The sequence below is a fragment of the Podarcis raffonei genome, chromosome 6 (genome assembly GCF_027172205.1).
Source record: "Podarcis raffonei isolate rPodRaf1 chromosome 6, rPodRaf1.pri, whole genome shotgun sequence".
In the NCBI taxonomy this organism is placed as follows: domain Eukaryota; kingdom Metazoa; phylum Chordata; class Lepidosauria; order Squamata; family Lacertidae; genus Podarcis; species Podarcis raffonei.
Window position 1 is genome coordinate 59,248,612 of NC_070607.1, and position 14,513 is coordinate 59,263,124.

The window sequence follows — 14,513 nt, forward strand, 5'->3', positions numbered from 1 at the left end:
CAGGAGTCAGTTATAGTCTGTTGCCAATGCCTAAGCCAATACTGCTCACTTTGCTGTAATTAATAAAGTTGTGGCCTAAAATTTTGCCCAATAACTTAAACTAAAATTTAAGTGTCAATAATAATAATAATAAATACGTAATAATAATAAATTTTATTTATATCCCGCCCTCCCCAGCCGAAGCTGGACTCAGGGCGGCTAACAACAATCAAAATAATCCAACATTCTAAAAACATTCATTTTAAAATTAATTAAAATCAAATTAAAATCAAATTGATAGCAACCATTAAGCAAAATTCTGTGCAGATTGCCAGAGGAGGGGGTCAGGCTGCGCTCTGACCAAAGGCCTGGTGGAACAGCTCTGTCTTGCAGGCCCTGCAGAAAGATGTCAGGTCCCGCAGGGCCCTAGTCTCTTGTGACAGAGCGTTCCACCAGATTGGAGCCGCGGCCGAGAAAGCCCTGGCTCTAGTTGAGGCCAACCTAACCTCTCTGTGGCCTGGGATCTTCAGGATGTTTTTATTTGCAGACCGTAAATTTCTCTGTGGGACATACCAGGAGAGGCGGTCCCGTAGGTACGAGGGTCCTAGGCCGTATTGGGCTTTAAAGGTTAAAACCAGCACCTTAAACCTGATCCTGTACTCCACCGGGAGCCAGTGCAGCTGGAATAGTACCGGATGAATATGATCTCGCAGTGAAGACCCCATAAGGAGTCTCGCTGCGGCATTCTGCACCCACTGGAGTTTCTGGGTCAATCTCAAGGGCAGCCCCATGTAGAGCGAGTTACAATAATCCAGTCTGGAGGTGACCGTCGTGTGGATCACAGTGGCTAGGTCAGGGTGAGAGAGATAAGGAGCCAACTGCTTAGCTTGACGGAGATGAAAAAATGCCGCCTTTGTTATAGCTGTAATCTGCGCCTCCATAGAGAGGGAGGTATCGAAGATTACACCCAAACTCTTAACGGACGATGCTGGCACTAATTGCACCCCCGCAAGAGATGGGAGTTGCCCCCTCAATCCCATATCGCTCCGTCCCAGCCAGAGGACCTCTGTCTTCGAAGGATTTAACTTCAACCGGCTCCCACGTAACCATCCAGCCACAGCTTCCAGACATCTGGTCAGTGTGTCTGGGGCCGAGTCAGGATGGCCATCCATCAACAGATAGAGTTGGGTGTCATCGGCATACTGATGGCAACCCAGCCCAAAACTCCAGACAAGCTGGGCGAGGGGGCGCATAAAGATGTTAAAAAGCATCGGGGAGAGAATCGCACCCTGAGGCACTCCACACACCAAGGAGTGGCGCGATGACAATAACCCCCCAAGCGCCACCCTCTGTCCCCGACCAGAGACAAACGAGCGCAGCCATTGAAGGACTGTGCCCTGGATCCCCACGTCGGCAAGGCGGTGGTCCAGGAGTTCGTGATCGACCATGTTGAAGGCTGCTGACAGGTCTAGAAGAATCAGCAGCCCCGACCCGCCTCAATCGAGCTGCCTGCGGAGATCATCTGTTAGGGCGACCAGAGCCGTCTCGGTCCCATGACCAGCGCGGAAGCCGGACTGGAATGGATCGAGAGCCGATGTTTCGTCCAGAAACCTACCAAGCTGTGAAGTTATTTATGGGGGAAGGGCTTGGGGGCCTCGAAGCGCAACCAAACACAAACCACAACCTGTCTTATTGACTATAATAGGATGCTTCTTTCAAGCCTAATTTGAGCAGTAGCAGAGGCACCCTGTGAGTGCTAGGGAAGGCCTCTGGAGGAGCGTGCATGCTTGAGGGTGCCGTGTTGCTGGCTGCTGGCTTTCACCAAAGAAAAACAGACACGCCACTCTCGGCCACCTTGCAACAACAAAACAAGCTCAAAAGCCACTGACGGTCTAAAGACATTCTAAAGTCCCCTGAGAATGAGGCAGAAAAAACTGGAAGCCTCTTTAACAGAAAACCTTTGAGAAATCTACAGCACTAACTCACTCCGAATTTTTTGTTTTGTGGTCCAACAACCCCCAGGTATGTGCATGTACTGGAAATGGCATTTGTCTCCCTGTCCACCTGCCATGGTGCTCAGTCCTCACACAGTAAGACAGAGAGTTAATAAAGCACAACAATAAAGGTCAAGATTCAATCATCTGGTGCTGCTGGGTATGAAGCAAAGAACAGAAGGCATTCAGTGGCTCCACAGGCACAGACACAGTTGAAAAGGAATAGATAGGGGTACAGGGCGGGCACTGTTCAGAACAATGGCAAGACGAGTTTGCAGTCTGATGTGGGAGAAAGTGATTAACTCCTTTGCAGAAGCCAGAGCAGGTTCTTGTCTTAAGACTTCCTTGCAAAGTGGACACCTATTGAATGGGGCGAAGAAGCTGGGAAAATGTAATATCTTGCAAGAGACATAACAACTGACTGGGGGATTTCGCCCCTTAGCTTATTGCAGAATAAATGTGTTTTTCTCATTCATTGTACACAGTCCCATCTTGTTCCTTCAGGGCTGTACTTTGCTGCGGGGTATATCGCAGTTCCCAAGCATTCAGTGCGCAATATTAACTATGCAGAAGAAGGTGCTGTTTCCAGTGTTGACATCTGCATGGCCCCACCCGCTAGTGTGTGACAAAGAGATGGAACCTAGGAACAGGCTAGGTGAAGGGGGATAAGCCTGAAACCAGTCTGGAAATGAATAGCCCAATTTAATTATTAACTATGAAACTATGAGGTGGGCTGGATTGTGGGTAGGGGCCTTATTTTTTAAAAAAGAAAATTGTGCCAACATTTTAACTGGAAAGAGATGGGGAAGAACTTTGATTCCTTTCACATTTAAAGGAGAAGTTACCTAATCCACACAATATGCAAAATGAAACACAGCAATCCTTCAAAACTTGCCCTGCTATGGATTTTGCAATGTAGTTTTCCAGACGTGTATAAAAATGCATATACAAGGGTAAAGTGTGCATATAAATGCAAATATTACTGAAAATAATATAGAAAAACTCATTGTATTAGGGAAAATTTCTTTGCAACAGTACGTATATTAGGTAAATTTGTTAACAAAAATGTGGTGTGTTAATTAATGTAAATTAATGCTGAAATGCTGGTTGATTTTCATGAGAATTTTTTATTTTAAAAACCCCCAAACCACTCACAAACTGATGGGAGAAATATGGAGAACCCAATTTAAGATTGAAAAAATGAGGGAGAAACTGACATGGACGTATTCACTCATCCCTGTTACAGCACCATAAACTTAACCCAGAGAGACAGCAGCAACTCAAGTAGACACACTTCACACAAGTGTGACTAGGTGGTGGAAATGCTCTGGCCTTGGCAATTGAGCAGATTTATCCAACCGACTACAAAACTATCCTTTCTGGCCTTCAAACCTGCATCTCCTGAGCAGGATGTAAATCTCCAACCTTTTGTTGATCTGAAAGGAGTGACAGTAATTTGCCCCAGCTGGAGACCTTTCCGCCTGGTACACAGAAGATGTTTAGATGGTGAGATCATCCCTTCCAGTCGACATGAGTGTCTCCCTCACACAGGCAAAAGGCTCACCCTAAGGCAAAGCGCATATCAACCCTCTTATTCCCAGTCCCACTACTAAAAATAAACCAGCTGTCACCCCTGGATAGTGGCAACACTATAGCTCCTTCAAAGCACCTAGAGAGCTCAGGATAAATGCACAGACCAGGACGCCTGGAAGATGGTTGCACTTGCCAGAAGCTACAGTGTTGCTTATAATTAAGCAGCAAGACCTGGGACATTAACTCCCCTTGCTTCTTGTCATGGAAGAAAAATAGTCTGCTAAACAGAGCTGCAAAAAGAAAGAGGTCGGATTCAGTTCCTTACTCGGATGAAGCGGGCTCTGGTCCATCGAGATAAATCTGCGAATCCACAAGACACTTCTTTGTTTTTGCTGCTCTGCAACAGAGCTCCATCCCTCCTCCCTCTGTGATCTTGGACAATGCACGTAATAGTGCTGTTTGCATGTAACGAAGTTGCCTCTCTGTACCGTCTCAGTGTTCTGGGGTAGGTGAATAAATTCAAACATAATACCTACATCCAGGGCACTATAGCAGGGTGAGGAACCTTCATAGTGCCTCTGGGAATGAACATAGAGAATGGGTAGGTATAGGCCGACATGTGCACCTGACTGCTGAAGACCCAAACCAGGTGGGGAGAGGAATGACTGGAGGGAAATGCTCCCCTACAAAGGTTTTGAGAGCTGCTTCTTAATTCAGCAGCAATACATTCCCCAGAAGTCCTGGCTCCTGTGTTATTATCCTAGAATCCACACACCTAACCTAGCAACAAAATCCCCAAATCCTTATACCCTGCACTGTGATCAAGGAAACTGCTGTGCCCCTTCTCCTCTTGCAACCTGTCACAATCCCACTTAGAAGACCCCTCCTCTGCAAAACCTCTCCCCCCCCCCACCTTAGCCAATGCCAGGGTGATCCATACTGATTTGGCACACTGGACATCTGAACTGGTTTCTGTTACGAGCATCCATTTGTCATGTAGATCTGGTATTTTTAAGGGCAGATTTATTTGGGAGAATTCTCACATCCAATTTCCTCCAGTGATGGCTCTATTAGGCCATGTGTGACAGAGATAGAGGCTCCTGTCCTCCCGCTGCCACTGATGGAATTTGATTCCACGGCACCAGATTCGCAGGGCTGCAAACACATTCTCTCCCTTGATTAATGCGAGTAATTTCTGCTTGAAAGAAGGCTGAAATGAGCAGCCGAGGGGAAGCGAATGGTGAAGGCTCCCCCCCGCCCCCACCTCGCCTTCCTCTCCCCATCACTCACTGCTGATTGCATTTCTCCGTCCCTGGAATGGGTTCAGAGATAAACAAAAACTCTGGACCAGCTTCAAAAGTAGCAGAAGGTATGGGAGGCAGGAAGCACCTAATGCCGGGGGGGGGGGGGCTGGGAGTTTGCAAAGGCAGTTGGATGGCAGCAAGCTTGAAGTTTTGGATGGACTTCTGCCTCAAATGACTGCGGAGTCTATCTGCTCATCAATCTAGAATGCTCTTGCAGTGTGATGTCAGCGTTTCAGGCACCTCAGGAACGGGGATGCTGTAAACCATGGGTTGGCAAACTAAGGCCTGGGGGCCAGATGCAGCCCCATCACCTTCTAAATCTGGCCCACGGACAGTCCAGGAATCAGCTTGTTTTTACATGAGTAGAATGTGTCCTTTTATTTAAAATGCATCTCTGGGTTATTTGTGGGGCATAGGAATTCATTCCCCCCCCCCAATATAGTCCGGTCCCCCACAAGGTCTGAGGGACAGTGGACCGGCCCACAGCTGAAAAAGTTTGCTGACCCTTGCTGTAAACCCTGGATGAAACTTCACCACATCTCTACTTTACATCCCTCATTCAGCAATTAGGTCATTTTAGATACACACACACACACACACACACACATCCAGGCAAGCAAGAGGCAGCTCAAGGACACATTCTAGGCAGGCAAAGGCCATTGAGGAAGGTGCAAAGCAAGGCCAGGCAAGGGTGTGACCTTGGAAGAGTTCCTGTTCTTGAACCCCAGAGTCATGGCTTCTGAGCACTGTATCTGCTGCAGAGCCTGTACCATTGCCTGCCCGGATAAAGATAGCTTTCTTACTAACAAGTAACAGCCTCTGTTTGCATGTTTCAAGCAGGAGCAGGACACCAAGGGAGTTGGTTTAGGAAACAGTAACCTGCCTGTTTCAGAATTCGTTGTAGTCTTTGTTTAAGAAAACTGTGCTCGGGATGTGGCTCAGCTGTTTCAAAGCTTCAGGTTGCAACCCTGAGCTGCACTCTCAAGCCCCGTCCAGATCGGCTGGCCTACCGCTCAGAAGGTAAGGGCAGCTGGGCTGATGAGTTCTCACCCAGATTGCTGCAGATGTTCACTTGAAAGATAAATAGCACCGCTGAGGCACTCGGTTGCAGGAGGGGGAATTGTTCTTGACTGTTCAGGTGTTCCCTTTTGCTTTATGTGTTGAAATAAATGCATGGCTGCTGTTACACATTCCTCTGTATGAGCAGCGGAAGGGCTCTCAAGGTTTCTCCCTCACTCGGGCAAATGAGAAAAAACGTTTCATAGTTTATGAAGCCAGGTTTTTGTTGCATTCATAATTAGCAAGATCTTTTCCAGGGCATGAGGCTTCAATAGACCCTTTGCCACTAATTAAAATAAATACACTGAGCTGTATCCAGCAAAGGTGCCCTGTTAGTGCAAGGACTTCTGCCTGCACAAGGGGACTTCCTCTCCTTCGCTTCTCCCTGTCTGTTCTGGGGGTTCTCCAACCCTCTCTGGAGCACATGGGGGCAGGGGTGCCAACTTGAATAAAATATTGGGTGGTCCAGGTAAGTCCTTCCATGCCTAATTCATCACAATATGTGGTGTGCACACACCATTTGAATATCAATGCCCACCAACTGGGGGGGGGGCATCCATGCCCTCAAATATTTATGGGGGGGCAAAGGGACCTTGGCCCCTAGGAGCTGGCTCCTATGCACGGGGGGCAGAAGGAAAGGAAGTCCAGCTGAGCAGATGGAAATCATTGTACAAACAGGATGACTTTGCTGGATACAATCCATATTTTTAAAAGCCCCTGAAATTAACATGAGTTGACCCACCCGCCCCAAAACTAGATTTGTGTTTTTCTAGCAACTTGTATAAATAGGCAAGAGTGGTTAGTTTCCTGACAATATAAGAATCTACATTAGATATTATCAGCACAGCTGATATTATGGGACTGCCATGACCTTACCGGCAGGAGAAAAGGTGTCTGAGATGGGGAAAGTATTGCTGTGTAGAATCTAGTTCAGTAGAATGTGAGCCTAAGTCAGTGCACAAAGGATTGCATCCAAAGAGCAACAAGGAAAGCATCATGCTTTAGCCATGACATGCAGGGATGCTTGCATTCACTACACTATACTTTTTAGAAAATGGTAGCAAAAGCTGACAGCGGCCCTTTGCACCCCGTCTAGACAAGGCCTAGCAGGAATTTTTGGCATGGCTTACAACAAGGAGTAATTAGGCACTTGTCTGCTCGTTCCTTGTCTTGACAGACTGTTGAGAGCAACGTGCAGTCCCGCCATTGACTGCCAGAGCCTCCTAGGCCCTCGCATCATCCTCTCCCAAAGGAGCAGCAGTGCAGCTTTCCTCCTCCTCTGTTTATTTTTTAAATTGAAAAGGGAAAGGAGACAAATGCATGGCCGTCTGGCAAAATGTCAGCAAGTGATTCAGAGAAAAGGCAAGATGAAGGCAAGGAGAGGGAGCCAGCCCACACAGGAGACTTGCTTCTGATTTCCAAATGTCAGCATGTCCTTTAATTAAATGCTGATTAACGAGGGACAGTCTCCCTCACGCCAGAACGGGGTGGCTGCTGGTGCTGGTGGTGTCACACTGTGCTGAAAAGGTTCCCTTCCTGTCACATACCCCAGGAGAAAAGTCTCTGGTGCTTTAGGTGCAGGACCAGGAGGTTTGGGGAGAGGAAAACAGATACTCTGGGGACCAACAATCTGGCAGTTAGAGGACAAGTCATTGGGGAGCTCCTGAAGAGCCAGGAGGCCTCCTCTGGGAAACCAAAGGGCATTCATTTCTGCTCATTATACAGTGGATGCTCAGGTTGTGAACATGATCCATGTGGGATGCACGTTCGCAACCCACAGTGTTCGCAACCCACGTCTGTGCACACACGGGTTGTGATTTAGCGCTTCTGCACATGTGTGACTGCCCAAACCCGGAAGTAACCCAAAAAACCACAACCTGAAGCGGACGCAACATGCGGTATGACTGTATAGTTTTAGGAAGCATCTTAAGTTCTTTCTTGAATAACATCAATAGTCTTAGCAGCATCGTCAAGTAGGGCAGGGATGAGGAACCATTTTCCACACAAGGGAAATTCCCTTCCATGGCAGCTGAGGCCAGAGGCAAAGGTGAATACAGCGATATGAACAAACAGTATCTTTGTACAGTAGCCTGATTTCTGCCCACATTCCTTTCTGACCTTACTTCAGGCAAGCAAGGACCATCAGAGTTCAAGGACGCATTCCAGTTAAGTTCAAAAGAGGGTATGAAGCAAGGCTGGTGTAGGGAGTGGCCTGGGAGCCAGACAGAGAGGTTCCCTGGCCCCTTGAGGTAGGGAAAGGCAGCCCACCTCCATTGGTGGTGTTGGGGGTACTAATGAAGGAAGCAAACTGAATGCGTGTCTACACAAGAAGGAAACTCCACCAAATTCTGTGGGACTTCCTGTCAGGTATAAGCAACCAGGCATGCCTCTAGTCAGTAGAGGGCAAGATTGAGACTAACACTTTGCACCCTTGAAAAGGAGAGCGTGTTGACAGGTGCCACTCTGAGCATAAGAGTGGCATAAGAAAGAGCTCAGTTGAACCAAAAATCCTGTTTTCCACAGTGATCGACCAGACACTTCTGGGAAGCCCACAAAAAGGCATTCATCCTCTCCTGCTGTTGCTCCACAGCAGCAGGCATATGAAGGAAAGTTTCATATATCCCAACTGGGAGAAAGATGGGATACACATACACACACACACACACACACACACACACACACACACACACACTATGCCACCTTAGCGAGTAGTCCACAGTTGATTTTCCTCCATTAATGTATGTGCTTGTATATTATATTTCCTTTAAATCTATCTAAGCAAGTGGTCACCACCACATCCTGTGGCAATGAATTCCACAGATTAACAGTGGTGCACCACACAAATAAATACTGGCTTTTGTCACTCCTCAAACTAATTCAGATACATTTCATTGGCTAAATCCAGGTTTTCTCCACCCAATCTTTCCACACTTATTTGTATCCCGCCTTTCCTTCAAGGAGCTCAAGGTGGTGCACACAGCTTTCCCCTCGGCTCTATTTCACCCTCACAACAAACCTGTGAGGTAGGACAGGCTGAGAGACTGTGACTGGCCCAAGCAAGGCCTTTATGTTGGGCAGGGCTCCTTTTGAAGATTGCAAATGTCCTTAAGATGTCAGCAAGGCAGAAAGGTGAGTCACAAACTGGGACTCCCAGATGTCAGGCTCTGTTATCTTCTTCTGCACCCCCAGTGTCCCCCCCCCCCCCCGTGTCCTGTTACTACTACTAAGAGTGTGGGAAGCAGCAAGAGAGCAAAAAGTGGACATCTTCCCACATGCTGTGGTGCTGACAAATCATCATCATCATCACACACACCCTCCTCTATTAATTTTGTAATACCCGGTATGTGATTCCATAAATTAGGTGCATTTAAAGTCCTACCTTGTGCTATCAATAGCAGTCTGCTTGAGCCTTCAGTCAGCTGACCCTAAGCGCCAATCCCTGCCTACCAGGCGCTAGGATGAATCCCTGCCATCTGGAGGAACAAACATCAGAAGCAGACCTCCTGCAGACTGAAGTCTTGTCAAGGCAGAACTCGGCATTCTCTGCGAGCACCAGCTGAGTAGGTGTGTGAGAATAGGAATGTGTGAGACCTGTTTCTATTTCCATGGGATTTTCCATTTGTCCACCCACAGGCTCGAACATCTCTGGGAGCTTTAACAGGATGCTTTTATGAATTGCCAAAGTACATTGGAAGCACATGAAAATGTACATCGGAATGAGCAACTGAACACAGGTGCTTTCTGGCTTACTCCATTGCTTTTCAAGGTACCTATATGCCAGTGTACCTTTTATGTCTTGTCTGAGAGCCCCTGCAGATGTCCTTTTCACTGAGCATTCATCATGATTCATACTCATGATGTGGGGCGACTAGATGCGATCACACTTTAAATACCATTTGTGCCTGCAAAACTTTTGGCACTGTCATACTGCTTTGTGTGCAATCGGGACATATCTGTAGCCTCCTACTAAAATCCTGTAACTTTTCATACAGCAAATGTTCTAGGTTTTTGTTTTTGTTAAAAAGAATAGTCCACTTTTGCTGCGCTGTAGTGCAAGAGTGCCCCTCCAGGTGGCAATAATGTGCGGGCATTAGCCATGTTCACCCCACACATTCAAAATGCTACGAAACCACTTTAAACAGCCATGGTTTTTTCCAAAGAATTCTGGGAGCTGTGGTTTCTTAAGGGCACTGAGGAGGCCCTTATCCCCCTCACAGAGCTACGATTTCTGGAGTTCCTTGTGAAGAGGGGTTGATTGTTAAACCACTGTGAGAACTGGAATCTGCGAGGGGTCTCCTAACAACTCTCAACACCCTTAACAAACTACACCTCCCATAATTCTTTGGGTGAAGCCAAGCATTTTAAGGTGGCATCATGGTGCTTTAAATGTATGGTGTGGATGTGGCAATTGAAGAAGTGTTGCAGAACTAAGAATGCAGAATGACCTCTAGTATAACTCCAAAGTGGAGTCCAGTATAACTCCATCACCAATGTACTATTATTCCATCGATGACATGTTCCAGAATTCACCTGCAAAAAACACCGGCCCAGAGGGTCCCTGAATGTGCCTTCCACAATGATTCATTCCAGCACAGTCCTAGGTGTGTTTACTCAGAAGATAGTTTTGTGGGGTGTGACTCCTAAGAAAGTGTTATAGAATTTCAACAATAAAGCCCCAACTAGTTTCTGCAAGAATGTGCAAATGCAACTTCTGATATATCAGTTCAGACGCGGTGGTTGTTTGAGATAGCTATCTGCATCACCAGAATGACAATATCTGTGTCAGAGATCAAAATCTGTCCAATTACCACACACCCCTGTAAGTGTAGAAGTCACTGTCACACACATACTGCAGCAATCTTGAGCTGCGTGAGCATACACATTGAATCAAGAACCACATCTCCTGTTTAAAACTCTTTTTTAAAAAAACATAACCGAGGGAGTTAGCTCTCTGTGCTTTGAGAGTTGCCGTTTGTAAATGCATCATGTGACCATCATGTGACAATAACATTAAGGGATCACTTCAGTGTCTTCCTCTGACCCTGAAGCAGGGTATGGCATCAACATGAGCAGTGATTTCTTGCCATACGGCAGTGCCTTATTCTGCTCTGTTGCTGAACTTCATCCCTCTGCCCTTTCCGTTGCTTCTTGCTGCAGTTTTGAAGAAACTGCATATGTGCCCTCATAAACTAACATCACTTACCCATTTTAGAGGGGGCTAGGGGAATTTATGCTGTGTCCCACAGACTGACAGAGAGAGGACACCATTCTAGAAAGAAAACATAGGAAGCTGGTGCCTGTGTTTGGCAGGGAGGAGGAGGATTTGAAACAGCTTATTCAACACGGGTCCCTGGGCTGATTTTATAAGAGGCTGCATTGCAAATCTCCCTCACAATAGAAACTTTGCTGCAATCCTACGTCTGAAGAAAGACTTGCTTGTCCATGGACACACACATACCTCCACTGGGACATATGCTCATCATTTTTTACTATGGAGATCTCAGTGCAAAGCATCAAATCCAGAACCTACACACATGGACACCCCTGGACATCACATAACCTTCATGCCATGCAGAAGCCAACCTTCACCCAGAACTAACAGCCTTAACAGGTACCCACCCACTGTACCCTGAAGTATCTACTCAGCCTCTGCACCGAGCATCGCCGGGAGCATTAAGAAATGCACAAATCAGCTGAGCGTTGTAAGCTGTGGAGTGAGGGGACAAGATGAATAATTTTTAGATGAAGCTGGATTCTTTCCTTGCTTTTAAAAATGAAAAGAATAATACTAATAAAGCTGGCGCTTAGCTTGCATCCCCAAGGCAATTGCTTTGCATTTTCGGCCTGTGGAAGAAACCACGTACCTCTCAGCAGCAATCCCTGTCAGGGGCCATGTCATCTAACTGTCAGCAGGGTCTTCCTTTCCACTCACACTGAGCATCATCATCATGTTCCTCTCTGAGCAAGGAGGGTAGTTCAAAGCAGTAACTTAAGGCTCTGAGAGCAGGACTGGATGGGTGGACTTGGCTGCGCAGCCATTGGCTCAGCTCCTCGGCAGCTGTGCTAGTACGTTAGGTTGTACATGCCATCCCTCGCCTCAGTTCCCCTTATTCCTGTGTCACTGTCCTGCTCCCTTTGGTGCTGGAAGGAGGAGGAGGAGGAGGAATTAAAAGACTGACTTCTTCCCCGGGCGAAAAAGCGAGTGTGGAAAGGCAGCGCGTGTCAAGTCTGCCCTCAAGCGGCTCTGCTTGGAAATGGTACCCGGAGATGTCCAGCTCCCCTCAACGATACGGCTAGTTTCTCTGTGGAGAATGCCAGCTCCTTCCATATGCATGGGTCTTGTTTCAGCATATGGCACCAGAGTTTTAATTTCCGGGGCTTGATGCTTCCCATGGCAAACAGCAGCTTTTCATGCTGCTCTTTATTAGGCTTGGTGCTAATTCTCTGCTAAATTTGTATTTGCCAAATGTCCCTGTTTACTTCTCAGCTTTCTGCCCTTCATGTCCGTGTCTAGTTATTAAGAGAATTCCTGCTGCCGTAGCTTCCAGTAGCTTCCAAGGATGGCACAACTGGATCACCTCAAGTTGGTCCTCATCGTGTTCTTCAAACCTTCAACATGCTTTGTGCAAAGGGTGAACTTGCCATTGTCTTTTCCTATTGATTCAAAGGGACACAAGCTATTGATAAGAATTTGGAAGCAAATGTTCATGTGTCGACAGAATTATACTTCAAAACTGAAGTTGTGTTGTTGTTGTTTTCAAAAAAAAAAAAATGCAACCTGAAATGGCTTTTTAAATGGTCAAGCACAAACTTTTCTGTTGTGAAATAAAATACATGTTATATTTAGGATAATAAATGGAATCAAAAGAACAGAGTGCAATTTAAATAGAAAGCACCCTCCACCACCAGGGACACGGGTGGCACTGTGGGTTAAACCACAGAGCCTAGGACTTACCGATCAGAAGGTCGGTGGTTTGAATCCCTATAATGGGGTGAGCTCCTGTTGCTCAGTCCCTGCTCCTGCCAACCTAGCAGTTCAAAAGCATGTCAAAGTGCAAGTAGATAAATAGGTACCACTCCAGCGGGAAGGTAAATGGCGTTTCTGTGTGCTGCTCTGGTTCGCCAGAAGTGGCTTAGTCATGCTGGCCACATGACCCGGAAGCTGTACGCTGGCTCCCTCAGCCAATAAAGCGAGATGAGTGCTGCAACCCCAGCGCAACTGGACTTAACGGTCAGGGATCCCTTTTTACCCCCCACCACCAGCAGCAGGACAGGAGCAATAGCCAGGTCAACTGCAAAGTAGGTAAACCTTTTGCTACCATCTTCCTGCTTTGTTTTGCTACTGCTCCAACCTGAAGGGAAAGGAAAGATGTCAGACCACCTCTGGAGGACACTTGGACCCACCCACCACTGATTTGTAACAGCTGGCCTTGACACCAAGCTTCAGGGAGGGCTGGGGAGGTTAAAGGGGAAAAGTTGTTGGTTCGATGTAAATGATTTTTGGACTGGGGGAGGTTGAGGTTTTGTTTATTTTTGTTTATTTGCTAATTAGGGGTGAGAGTATTGCTTTGTTATTTTTATTTATGTGTTAGTGGGTCACAGTATTGCTTTGTGTATTATTTGAATAAGTTTTTAATGGATGTTATGTTATATGAAATACTAGTGTATTATATGACACCCCCCCTCCCACTTTCCCCCCATGGTATTATGTATTGCATATCTATTATTTTGTTTTTTGCTGTGTGTTACTTGGAGACCTTTGGATGACAAGTGACTAATAAGTCCAATAAGATCACACACAAAATATGTATTTGGCTCTTTGCGCCAGTAGCAAAGTCATTATTCAGGAAAGAAAACTGAACGGAGTCCAGAGCAGTGTGAGACAGGGCTTCACTTTTTTGCTCCCCTCCCCTCTGCAAACTCCTGTACACCCCCAAAATCTATTGTGGAGGCTCTCCTAACCCCCTGAAACCAAATTTGAGATTGCTGCAGGGGGCAAAGAAAGGAGGAAAGGAAAGTCCCACTGTGTGAGTAGAAGTCTGTTCCTCTCACACACAACAGCACTGGATACAACTCACAACCCCTCAGGACTGGAGGGTTTTCACTGTTTTGATATTGACACAGTAATAGTGAATTTATGCTGGACTGTCTACACATCCTTCTGCTGTTTTAGTCATTCTGTGATGCTTCCTCAAGGCTACCTCATTCGCGCCATCTAGAGGGATGCTCTTGCACAACGAAGGTGGAGCTTATGTAATATGAAAAGTTACAGGATTTCAGCAGGAAGCTACAGAGCATCCACAGACTGGTAACAAAGCACTATATTAGCCCTGAAACTTTTGCAGGTGCCAACAGTATTGAAACTGGGCTTGCTTCTAACCACCCCAATATCATCATGAGCACAAATAACCATGAATGCACAATAAAAAGGATGTCTGGATGGCCCCCTGTTATTTGTTGCAATTTTTCTTTTGCTTATCATGAGGTGCTAACATTAAACTAGGAATGATCGTGTGTGTTGGCAGGCCATAAGACAAACAACAGCTCAATTCTATTTTTTCAAGCTCCTTTCAATGTCACAAGTCCCATCAAAGTTCTGCCTCCTGGTGGCACATGTGGTATTATGGGTAATACAGGATTTGGG

General features: G+C 46.5%; 1 protein-coding gene across 5 annotated transcripts in view; it reads right to left on the bottom strand.

Moving 5' to 3' along the window:
• Positions 1–12,070, bottom strand: part of BLACAT1 (BLACAT1 overlapping LEMD1 locus) — an 80,185-nt gene extending 68,115 nt beyond the window's left edge. Inside the window, exons 1-2 of one of the 5 annotated variants that reach the window (XR_008331134.1) lie at positions 11,734–12,070; positions 11,489–11,576 (exon numbers count right to left, since the gene is read on the bottom strand). The gene's annotated coding sequence lies outside the window, so the exon portion shown is untranslated. The remainder of the gene's footprint in view (positions 1–11,488; positions 11,577–11,733) is intronic. The other 4 variants (XR_008331135.1, XR_008331132.1, XR_008331133.1 and 1 more) reach the window with 4 other exon arrangements.
• Positions 12,071–14,513: the final 2,443 nt, after the last annotated feature.